Here is a 12,916-nt window from a genome sequence, read left to right as displayed (position 1 = left end):
TGGCAACAGCACTGCCTGAAGCTGGGTGGTGGAAGAGCAGCAGCTGCTGGCTAGGCACCCAGCTCTGAAGGCAGGGTCACTGCCAGCAGCAGCGCAGAAGTAAGCCCGGGCGTGGGGCCAGGGAACACAAAAGCAGGCCCTGGCCCATGTCCCCACCCACCAGGGCACGCTGCCAAGGGCAGGTGGGGGGTCTGGGTCTCCCCATAGAATTCCAGACTGACCCACTCCGGTCCGGACTTCTGGGCCCCGCCCCCGCGTTCGCTGATTCCTGAAGGCTCTGAGAGCCCCCGAACCTGGTCCCCACGCCCGAGCAGCTCTTACCAGCTGTGAGCAGTCAAAAAGTGGCAGGGAGCTGAGGAGCAGCCGCAGCCCCAGGGCCCTGGGCACCACCACCACCAGCAACATGAGGAGACACTGAAGTGATGCGGCTGCCCGCACCATGGCACCAGCCAGAGCAGCTGCTCCACACTGCCCAGGCATAGTGCAGCTCTGCCCCTCCCCCCCAATTTTCTGTCTAGCCCACCTCAGCCCCTCCCACCTGGAGAGATAGCTCCGCCCCTGTGGGCATAGACACATTTCCTTTATTGTTGGGGAGATGTGGAGTTTGTGGAACTAGATGTAACATGAAGGATCAAATGACAAACAGGGCGAGGTGTGCGTGTTTGTTTTTGGTTTGTTTTGCATTTTGTTCCTAGAAGAGTACAGTCCTTGGTAGCATCCTTGGAGTAAATGCAGACACTGGATTGGGGCAGGGAAGGGGAGTTTGGAGACCTGTCCCCAGCCGACACGTTTGTTGCTGTTTGTTGAGTAAAATGAAGAACAAGGAGACGAGAAGAGTCCAAGATGGGAGACCATTGGGTCGCTGCAGATGTTCTTCTGGGAGATGAGAACAATAAGGCCCACAAACCATGATGCTGGGTGGAGGGAGAGAGAGAGAACAACCTCTTACCCAGAAGTCCCTCACGTCAGCTCCCATCCCAAATTTAAGTGCATGTGTAACTTAAAGCACATGGGCCTGATCCAAAGCCCACTGGAGTCACGGGAAATCTTTCCATGGACTTCAATGGGTTTTCGATCAGGCCCTCATGTAGTCCAACTACTCTCTTGGTTAAATGTACACATACGTTTAAGCAGTTTTCTGGGTTAGGCCTTTATTAAATCTCCCATCCAGCACTCTCTTGTCCTCTAGGAACGTGGGGACCAAGAGCTTTATGGTTTGAACTTAACCCCACACTTGTTTAAAGAACTTCCCCTGAGGACCATTTCAGGGGCCCATCAGTTATTCTGGTTGTTATGTATTACGTTGGCAATGCCCTAAATGTGCATGAATTCAATCTGCTCAAGTTCCTTACACAGCCCCTGCCATGCTCAATCACCTTAAAAATATCTTCTGTTTGCAAACTTGAACTTTTTCAGTATTTTCTCTCATGTCAGTTCTTGATGCTTAAGAGTAAGAACGCAACTCGAAGCTTTTGTCTTTGTAGTGAGCACACTCCTTGAGCCTGGTGCACAATCCAGCATGTGAACTCATCATCACTATAGTACCGTGCTTGTGACTTCACAGCACTATTCTGTCACCTTGGTTGCTTGCCCTAACATGGCTGGACAATTTGCCAAGCAAGGCCCTAGTCAATGGGTGCAGAAGTGGCAGAATCGGGCCCTGAATCAGTGCCACTTCCAGAGCAGTACAAGCAACCTGCATTTGGCAGGGAGGGGTTGCTTATAAATTCCACTAACAATGGGCAATCCCAAACCTTTATGGAATTTATGGCATGAATAGGAAAAATACAGTTGGAGTTCTACATTAGTCACACATATATTTACATATGTGCACACTCGACATGTTATACATACATGACACAGATGAGGAACACAGTGTGTGTTTGTCTGTGCGTCTGTCTAGAGCAGTAAAAACAATTTTGTAATGCTCTGAATGAAGCTCTAGCTTTAGCTAACGCCCAATCCGTTTTAATACATTGTAAACCAATTGGTAAAACCTTTTGTCTAAGATGTGAACAACCGGATCATGTGACTTCACATGTTGCAAAATAAATATATATTTATTCCTTCGCTGGGAGATGAGACCGGCTCCTTTTTGGCCCCCTCCACTCAGAGCTAACTCCAGCATGGAAAGGGTTACTCTTCTTGCATAGACGTGCGTACTGTGAGCCACAACGGCCAAAGTATTTCACGAATTAGAAAACACAGCCGTAAGAGCTCTCAATGCACTGATCCTGCCCAGGATCTGAGGACTTCAGGGCAACTGTTTGTGCTGAGCACTTGGACTTGAATCCACAATCCAAGCCTGGATAAGCTCAGGGGAAGGAGAGAAACAATGGAGCCAGCATGCAGAATCAAGAGTTTGTCAAATCATTGTTCTCCTTGCCAGCCCCGTGACTGTTTAAATCCACCCATTCATCTCCTCGCCCGCCACAACCTGACACATCCAGATTTATTCCAGCCAGCCAGAGTTTGGGTTTTTTTTTAGATGAATCATCACCCGTCTCAGAACCAATTTCTCAGAGGGTACATTTTAAACCTGTTGCTGATGCAATGCTTTCAACCACAACAAACAAAAAAGCCCCACATTGGGTTGCCAGGCAGCGACGGAAAACAAAATGACAGGGCCCGGGTCGAGTTCTGAGGCGTGGCTCAGCTGTGCCTGGGCTGGCATTTCACACTAGCTTTGTGCCTTTCCGTGCCGGGAGCCCTACGGCAGAAGGGCGTGAAGTCTCTTCTCTAACCACTGCAGGCAGGGGCGGGGTGATTTTGACTGAAGCTCTTCTTGTCGGCTGAGGTTTGGGGAGTATGTTCTGAAATACGTCTGCACAATCACCTGAAGGATGATTATGGTGTGGCACAAAGGGACTGAGTGATGGGGGCAAGGGGCACGAGCAGGAGCGAGGTATAACTGGGGGCCCAGGGTGGAGACATGGGCCTAGGCAGGGACCCCTTGAACAGCACAGGGATCCCCCAGGAAGAGGCTGTCCTGGTATAACCCCAGGGTCCCCCAGGATGGAGTCAGGGAGGTGTCATATCTCTGTGGCCCTCTGGTGCCTTCCAAGTGGCCCCACAATTTAAACCAGGGGAGGAGCAACCTGCAATGGCAATATTGTGGGGCTGCTATGTTTCAGCACCCGTATGTCATTCCCTGTAAAATGTGCACATGCGTGGGGGGGGGGGGGCAAGAGAGGGACCAGGAGGGGCTGGAGTGGTCACCACGGTGCCCAGCTAGAAGCCTGCCCTCCCCTGCCAAGTCTCAGTAGTTCCTTTGCAAGTCGCTCCCCATGCAGATCACCTCCGCCACTCCATTCAACGCAAACGTCTAACTCCACACCTTGGGGTCCAGCCCTACCCCAGGGAAGGTTCCACCTGTTCTTACAATAATCATCATCATAATCCATTGCATTTATATGGGATCTCATAGCCTTAAGGACCCCAAAACACTTCACATACTGGAGAAGGATCACTTTCTCTACCACCTAACTGCAGCCACTTCTGGGGTGAAATGCACCAGGCCTTTCTATCCCTACATCTAAGTGCCAGCAGCCTTAGCGGCTAGACACTGATTCTAGCACTGGTTGTTACATTTTCCGTTCTGGATCAGGGGAGACAAAGGAAAACTTGAATTTAGGCAGACGTGGGGCGATGCTCCCTTCGGCAACACATGGGGGAGTGAATACACAATAAGCACACTGAAAAGGGCCACGTGGGTCTGGCAAGAGAACAGCTAGGTGACATGCTAACCCCCTCAGCACAGAGGCTCCAGCAGGCTGAGCTAGAAATGATCTGCCTTTGGAGCTGGGTGTGAATTCAGGGCACAGACAGCTGGACAGAGCACTGCCACGCATAGCTGCGTACTCCCCATGGAGAACACTGTATGCAAAATACATTAACTTCTGCTCTGGGGCCTGCACTTCTGGCAGTCAATGGTGGCTTGGCTTGTAAGCCAGGCCGCCAATGCTGAAGCAGGACTGGGAGGTAGCCAGAGCAGTAGTCACTCCATATGCTAGGCCAAGATCCATGGGGTGTGCCCCAGAGTTTCCTGTGTTTATGGACATCCTAAGCATCTTCAGTACAGCGGCAGGCCCTTCCCTTGGGGAGAAATGGTGGGGTATTTTCCATAGTTCCATAGATGACTACCCCATTCAATCAGAAGGGGGCGATATGGTGCCCAGTTGAATCCTAGAGACAGCTTTTGTTCGCTAAGGCCATAACATATTGTTCCTTACAAAACACCTGTTCTCTATCCCTTCTAAAGTAGCAGAACAGACGCTTTATTTATGGCATGCCTTATGAGTTGGAGTTGCACCAAACTTATATATGGTTTTCTGCAAATTACAGCATGAATGTTCAACCTGAATTCTGAGTCATGCTTTAGCAATACAGCTGTATACTTATTGAAAGCACTAAAAATGAAATGCGGTAACCCTGTAAATTCAGGCTCCAAAACATGCTTTCAATTTAGATTTAATAACATATGTATTGCATATTAATCAAATACAAATCGATTGTTAAAAACATATTTTCAGGTTTAGCAGGTAGGTCACAGATACGCGCTGACGTATTACAGAGTCAGAAATTATGCCTTTAATCATCTAAATCTTATAATCTAAATCTGGTTTAGATAATCTGCTGGAATGCATTTAATTTTCACATTATTAAATCTAAATAAAAGGCATGTTTGGGCTTCTTAATTTAAAGAGTTGCCTAAAATTCCGAGGCTGAAGCAGAAATCCCTCTGCCCAGCGAAGGCGGTTGGAGTTGAGGCACAAATGCTGGGCGGTCAGAGAGGCACAAAACAGCCGGCGACAAGACCATGTGTGGAAAAGCGTTTGCATTATTGGCATGAAGCAGATCATGTAAGAAATAAGTGGCTGAGGTCAGCCACTCAAATGCTGCAGTGGGGTCAGAGTAAAGTGAGCCCCAACCCACCCTGTAATGCGACTCTCTTTGATGCCCGTTTCACTTAAGATTTTTTTTCTTAATGGTAAAACACGTGCTGTTTTCTAAGTGATGTCTGACAGGCCTCCACAATTGTATTGATCACTTGACTTGTTTAATTTCAACCAGCATTCCCATTCCCTCCCCCTTCTTTCTTTGGCCAAGTACAGTGTGACACTCATATGCCCTTTCCAAAATATCAGAGAGCTATTTGCACACGTGAAGTGGACACCTCTGTCTCCCCTACAGAACAGCCAGGCTGATTTTTTCCATTGACATTTAGGCCTTATCCTTAAAATAATACCAGAATGAAATAGCCAGTTTGTACATGTACCACGGCCTTCTGCTAGACAGAATCACAACTATGTGTGGAATCCACTGTATGTCCTAAGCCCCATAATTCTAACAGACCCCACAGATTCTCCTTTAGCTCAAGTGGTTAGTCTTTTGCTTGAGTAGCAGGAGGATGAGTATTTTATTGCCGGCGTTACTGCAAAATTCCCAGTGGCTGGGCCATGTAGTAGAAAGTAGGCCACTGATTTTATAGAACACCTTTTATCAGAGGATCTTGAAGAACTTTACAAAGAATTAAGCATCATTGGAGGAGTAGGCAGAACATTTTACAGAGGCGTAAAGTGAGAACAGAGGAGCCAGGAGTAGCGCTGGATGGGAAATGGTCTCCCAACCCATGAAAATCTGAGATTTCTAAAAGCGTTCCCCTATCGTGACAGATCAGAGACCTTTCAAAAATTTTCACAAAAAATGAGAGGGAGACTCCTCCCCAAAATTGCCCAGTGGTTAGGGCACTCATCGGGGATGTCAGAGACCCAGTTTCCACATCCCTGGTCTCCCACGGGGATATCTGACCACCAGGCTCTTTGCCATCCTCTCTCTCTCTCTCTCTGTAACAAAAATAAAAAACCTTCCCCATTAAACTTTCACTGAAACTGAGATGTTCCCACAGAAAGTTTCAGTTCTGACAAAAGAACAATATGGCAAAAAATTCCCAACCAACTCTCCCCAGGAAGGCAAGCGCCCAGGCTCTTACTCTCATCACCAGAACAGTCCCTCACTGCCATGTATTTGAAAAACTCGTTCAGTACATAGAAACCTTGCTCAAGAGAGAGATTCTCAAAGAAGAGCTCAAACTAAGGGGGCAGGGTTCATATTCTGGGCCAGATTCTCCAGTCCATGCAGTGCAAAGTGACTGTAAACCATACAGAGGAAGTGGGCGGGAAATTCCCCCTGCACAGGAGAACTCTCTGCCGTGGGAAGCTGACACATGCAGCTCAGCTGCCTCCTGCACCCGCTGCCCTGCCCCCAGCTCCAGGAAAATTGCGTATGCCACATAAGAGCCCTGGGTAAGATCTCCTTGAAAAAGTGGCTCTGTATATTTTAGGCATTAAAGGTAAATAGATTATTATTTTTGCCAGGAACATTTAAAGAGAGTTTTACAAGATCCTGTCTTACGATATTAAATATATTCTCTAAGTTATCAATGAAAGTCTTTCCACTGGATCAGTTACAGCAGATGCAAAATAATAACAATAATATCTTGCTATACAGCACTTTCCAGCCATAGATCTCAAAGCGCTTAACAAAGGAGATCAGAATCAATATCCCCTTTTACAGACGGGGGAAATGCAAAAGATAATGAGATGCTGGGTTGCACTTTGGAAATAAGAACATAAGAACGGCCATGCTGGGTTAGACCAATGGTAAAACTAGCCCAGTATCCTATCTCCCAACAGTGGCCAATGGCAGATGCTTCAAAGGGAATAAACAGAATAAGGCAATTATCAAGTCATCCATCCCTTGTCATTCAGTGCCAGGTTCTGGCAGTCAGAGACTTAGGGACACCCAGAGCATGGGGTTGCATCCTTGACCATGTTGGCTAGTAGCCATTGATGGACCTATCCTCCATGAATTTATCTAGTTCTTTTTTGAACCCTGTTATAGTCTTGACCTTCATGCTGATAAAGAGTTTCACGGGTTGACTGTGTGTTGTGTGAAGAAATACTTCCTTTTGTTTGTTTTAAACCTGCTGCTTATTAATTTCGTTTGGTGACCCCTAGTTCTTGTGTTATAGAAGGAATAAATAACACTTCCTTATTTACTTTCTCCACACCAATCATGATTTTATAGATATCTATTATATCCCTGTCATCTCTTTTCCAAGCTGAAAAGTCCCAGTCTTATTAATCTCATATGGAAGTTGTTCCATACCCTTAATCATTTTTGTTTCCCTTTTCTATACCTTTTCCATTTCTAATAGATCTTTTTTGAGAGGAGGCAACCATAACTGCACACAGTAATCAAGGTGTGGGCGTACCATGGATTTATGTAGTGGCATTATGATATTTACTGCCTTATTATCTATACCATTCCTATTGGTTCCTAACATTCTGTTAGCTTTTTTGACTGCTCCTGCACACTAAGCAGATATTTTCAGAGAACTATCCACAATGACCCCAAGATCTCTTTCTTGAGTAGTAACAGCTAATTTAGATCTCATCATTTTGTATGGTAGTTGTGAATATGTTTTCCATTACATTAAATGTATCAACATTGAATTTCATCTGCCGTTTTGTTGCCCAGTCACCCAATTTTGTGAGATCCCGCTAACTCTTTGCAGTCAGCTTTGGACTTAACTATCTTGAATAATTTTCTATCATCTGCAAACTTTGCCACCTCACTGTTTACCCTTTTTTCCAGATCATTTATGAATATGTTGAACAGCACCAGTACCAGTAAAGATCCCTGGGGGAGATTGCTATTTACCTCTCTCCATTCTGAAAACTAACCATTTATTCCTACCCTTTGTTTCCTGTCTTTTAACCAGTTACTGATCCATGAGAGGGCATACCTACTTATCCCATGACTGCTTACTTTGCTTAAGAGCCTTTGGTGTGGGACCTTGTCAAAGGCTTTCTGAAAGTCCAAGTACACTATAACCACTGGATCAGTCTTGTCCACATATTTGTTGACCCCCTCAAAGAATTCTAATAGATTGGTGAAGCATGATTTCCCTTGACAAAAGCCATGTTGACTCTTCCCCAACAAATCTTGTTCATCTGTATGTTGGATAATTCTGTTCTTTACTATAGTTTCAACCAACATGCCTGGTACTGAAGTTAGATTTTTCGCCCTGTAATTCCTAGGATTGCCTCTGAAGCCCTTTTTTAAAAATTGGGTCCGAGTGCACCGTTTGGATCCAGATCTGAATCATAACTCTCCCAAAGTTCAGTGGGAGGGATTGCTGGAGCTAAGGTTCTGATACAAGCGCCTCTGTCATTTTAACCCACCACATCAAGGTTCTCCCCTTCTCTAGGTCAGGATACGATTCTGGAGAGAAGATGCCCTTTCTCTGGCAGCATCTCTTTTTAACATGTTCTGCTGGCATCTGGGCCACAGGTGCTGGAGCTTGCAAAGGAGGGGGGTCAAAGCATGGCTGTACACGCAGCAAAACTAAACAAGTAACAATATGCACACAGAGTATCAGGTGGCGTCCTGCTCCCAACTGAAGACTCAAAGTTGTCATCTTCTACAAACAGTCTTTCCTGGGGCTGGGTGGGGAGCGGGAAATATCCACAGTCCTGCACAACCTCCAGTGGAAATTCGCCAGCCTTCTGCCTCACTGTAAGTGAGAGGGGGGGGAAAGTACCACCTATAAATTCACACCATCAGTCACATGGGAGGGGAAAGAAAAAAAGTGCCGTCAGCTCCTCGATTTACGAGCCCTCCTGAGCTGCAGTGCAGAAAAAACAAAACCACACACACACACACACACACACACACACGTGGTGGAGGAAAATGTGATCCCATTTGCAGCTTTCTTCCTTTATCATGTTCACTGTCCAGCGAGGAGCCAGCCGCCTGAGGGGAGGGTTAGGCACAGTGAAGACACCGTCTCCTGGCTAGCACTAATACTTACTTGGCACTGTTCTTTTTGAGGATCTCTCAGCATTTTAGAAACCTTTCCGGGTCAGATTCCAATTAAACCAGCAGCAATCCAGAGTCACCCCAACCCAGCCAATGGAGTTACTCTGATTTTACATGCTTTAAACGGAGATCAGAATGTGTCCCCCAAGTGACTAAGCTTCCCCACACCCATTGTGAGATGCCAGAGGCTGACCACCTGACACTCCCTCCTTCCCCAGCACCCTTTCCTCCTTAGACCACACTTCTTCTGGGAGGGCCATGGGCCAAGATGTTCAAAAGGGCCCTGTAAATCAGATCTCTTGAAGGCTTCTCAAGTTGGTCCCCCACTAACTGAGGCACCCGGAATTACTGGGCACTTTTTAAAACTCTGGACATGGCGTTGAGTCCCTCCTGCCCCCAGAGCTGGGGAGATAGGTGAACACCTTTGAAACAATTTCAATCATTCAAGGGACGGTGCCCAGTGATAATAAGCTCTTGTCAATCAAGCTGCTTTTGATCACACTCCCATCTGCTTCCTTACATTAATCTGATGTTTACTGAGATTGTAAAATATTAACACCTCTTCCTGCCTGTCTGTAAAACACCTGACACTGTGCTGGTATTTGTATTTGGTAGCGTATTTGACAATTAGGGAAGCCGAGGCATAGAGATTAAATGACTTGCCCAACATTACACAACAAGACACCGGGGAGTGAGGAATGAAACGTAGGTCTCCAGACACCCAGTCCTGTGTTCTAACCACAAGATCACACTGCCTCTCCGGGTTGGGCAGAACAGATTGGCCCTTTTCTAGAACCAAATCCAAAAGGAAACTTTTAGCAAGCTTGAAATCTACCTAAGGACTGGCACAGTCCCCCATCATTGTATCTGAGGCCTCACAAGCATTAGTTAACACAACACCCCTGTGAACTAGGGACACATTAACCCCATTTCATGGGCAAGAAATTGAGACTTGCCCAATGTCATAGAGAAAGTCTAGAGCAAAGCCAGAAACGGAACCCAGATCTCCTGACTCCCAGCCCAGAGCCTTAACCACAAGACTATTCTTCCTTTCTCAAATGTTAGGATAACTTTGTCCTTCCAATTTTCCCTGTTTCTGTGGGTCTCTCCCCCAGCCCTTCTTTGCAGCATTCTGGCCAGGATCAAAACTGGAGGAGCTAAACTCCCACAAGAAAGAACATCCCTGGGGTAAATCCCATTGGCTGGGAGCATGATTGCTCAGCAATCTCTCCAGAAAACCTGTTCTCATGCAGTCTCCAGGCAGATTTTGCTGACTCAGGGAGATTAATATAAAGTGGAGATAAGCATCTAAAAATCAAATCCAGCTCAAAGAAACCCCCAGAATTCCAAAGTCTCTTAGAAATTCTCCTAACACTAGTTCTTCTTTCCACTGTGTCTCATATGTAACCCCTTTCCCATTAATTTCCATGCCGGGGGGTGGGGGGAGGGGTTGACCTGCAACTTCATCTATTTAAAAGTTTTCACTTGTAATGATTCCTTCTTCTTTCAGGCACATCACGTGACCAAGCTCAGCAAACATCTTTTGAACAGCGCTCTCATTCTTGAAGGGTTATGTGTTTAAGGGGATTACTTGGGTTGGTTCCAGTACAGATGGTTTTTCTGCAGTCTCTCTGTGCCTTTCACATAACTAACTCTGTTACAGCCTAAGGTAATTAAGTGGCCTCAGACACACACATTCAGTAGCATTCCTTTAGGGAGTGTCATCTAGTGGTTACAGCAAGGCCCGGGCTATTAGGACTCTTGAGTTCGATTTTGCAGCTCTGCCACTAACTCACAGTGCTACCTTAAGCAAGTTACTTAGGGCAACATTTTCAAAGGACAAGTGACTTAGGAACCTAAGTCCCATTTTTAAAAGTGATTTAGGCATGTAACTCCCTAAATACCTTTGAGAATCTGGACCTAACTTCCACTGAAACCAATGGGAGTTAGGCATCTGTATACTTCAGAGCAGTGTTTCCCAACCTTTTTGATACCAGGGACTGGCTTGCTGCCTTCCCAAACTGTGTTAGGGAGATCTCAGGGACCGGCACCAGGCCACAGACCGGTCATTGAGAAACACCTACCTTAGAGGATCTGGGCCTTAGGTATCTAAGTCCCATTGACTTTCAATGAGGCTTAGGGCTGGTCTATATAGAGGAAAGGCCTGGAGTAGCTAGTGCAGAATAGCTACAAGCACAGTAGCTACTCCACACTAGCTTCCCATGTGGAGAAGCCCTTAGGGCAGATTTTCAGAGGTATTTAGCCACCTAAAGATGCGCATAGGCACCAACAGGGACCTTCAGAAGCGCCTAGGTGCCTCACTCCCATCGAGTTCAAGGCCATTTGAAACCCATCGGAGCAGCCAATGCTCAACACCTCTGAAAATCAGGCACAAGGTGTCTCACATTGGGCACAAAAAAACTGAAGCTCCCCTAAGCAGAAGCCATTGGGGGAAATTTCAGCCATAGCTTTTTGTTGCCTCTGTCTACCCATCTGTGAAGGGGGCTCGGTGTTCTTCCCCTCCCTCCTAGAGACGCTAGGGATTCAGTGTTTGTGAGGTAGCTGCAAACTCTGCCAGGGCTGGGGGGTAAGGGAGGGAACTGGCCTCAGTATCAAATGGCTCCTTTGCACTTGGAGGAGGTGGTTGGAGTTTCCCCACAGAGATGGAATTCCTCCTTAGTGACTGACGGCCGGGCGGATACACCAGCAATTGATCTGACCCATTATTTTCTTTACTGCCGATGAATTCTACTTTACATTTACATTCCATCCCTTACAAGATAAAACACACAGCCCATGTGGCGAAACAGGGATACGTCTCTGCATGGGCAAGGCTAAGTAAAGAGGCAGGAGGCCATGTTTGGACAGGGCTGAATACTTCTAGTTTTGCTTCCTCTGAGAAACGTCTCTACAATAGAAGGAGTGTGTGAGAGCGCGTATGAGAGCTGGGCACCAGCCCACAGAGCGCTGTCGCTTGCTCTGTAATAGATACTGTACCACACAATGTTTCTGCAGGGGGCATGAGCTGGGGTATGGAGGAGGAACAATGGACTAGGCCAGTGGCTGCAGGATGATGTATTTGTGCCTCTCCATGACACCTGTTGTTATGAAGCTCAAATGAGCTTTAGAAAAAGAGTCCAAAGCTCACTCCAATTAGATCTCATGCAGTCAAAATCCCCCACCTCTCTACCTTCCAGAGCTTTTGTGCTGCACTTTCAGTGCAATTACATGCTAAATATCTGTCTGTCAATAGGCTGGATCCCCTCAATTTGTATGACACGCTTTAACGCAGGCCCAGCCAAGCCTAATGGAATGACAGCTATGCCCTAAAACCATAGTCTGAGTGCTGCTGGGAGAGTTCTTGCTGGTTTGCTTGGGGAGAATTTGGAAAGGGGTTGGGGGGGGGGAGAGAGGAAAGCAAAACAAATGCAACCAATTAGCAGCCACGCTGGGAGCTCAGATCTCTCAAAGAGCAAAGTGGCAGGAGGGGGTATTGTTGCTTTTGTTACTGAATCTCAGCTCTTTAAAGAAATTAAATGTGAGACACTAAATCATCCATGTAACTTTATTTTGCTCTAACCCCGCGAGAGCTTTTCATACACTAGATCTACAGGTATAGATCTATTTAATATCAAGACTTGGGGCCAGATTCTCAGCAGGTGTAAATCAGCACAGCTCCCACTGAAGTGAATGGGGTGATGCTGGTTTATACCTGCTGAGGATCTGCCCTCGCAGTGCTTCCATTGATTCCATGTCAAAGGATGGCCAGTTGGTTCTATATTATGGGTGTTTTAGCCATGCACACTAATGAAGAGCCAATTTTATTTGTTTGTTTTAAAAGAAGTGTCCAAACTTCCAGGCTAATCTCCCACATTATCAATCCGAGCTCGTTTTGTCTTCGTGTCCAAAACAGCTGGGAAGGTCCTTAGACATGACCAAATCCATCATTCTCCCTTAGGAAATGAAGAAAAAAGGGCTAGAGAGAATTGCTTAACAACCAGAGAGAATTCTATTTCTTCCCCAAAAAGGG

The sequence above is a fragment of the Emys orbicularis genome, chromosome 16, assembly GCF_028017835.1.
Source record: "Emys orbicularis isolate rEmyOrb1 chromosome 16, rEmyOrb1.hap1, whole genome shotgun sequence".
NCBI lineage: Eukaryota > Metazoa > Chordata > Testudines > Emydidae > Emys > Emys orbicularis.
Note: the sequence above shows the minus strand (reverse complement) of the source record.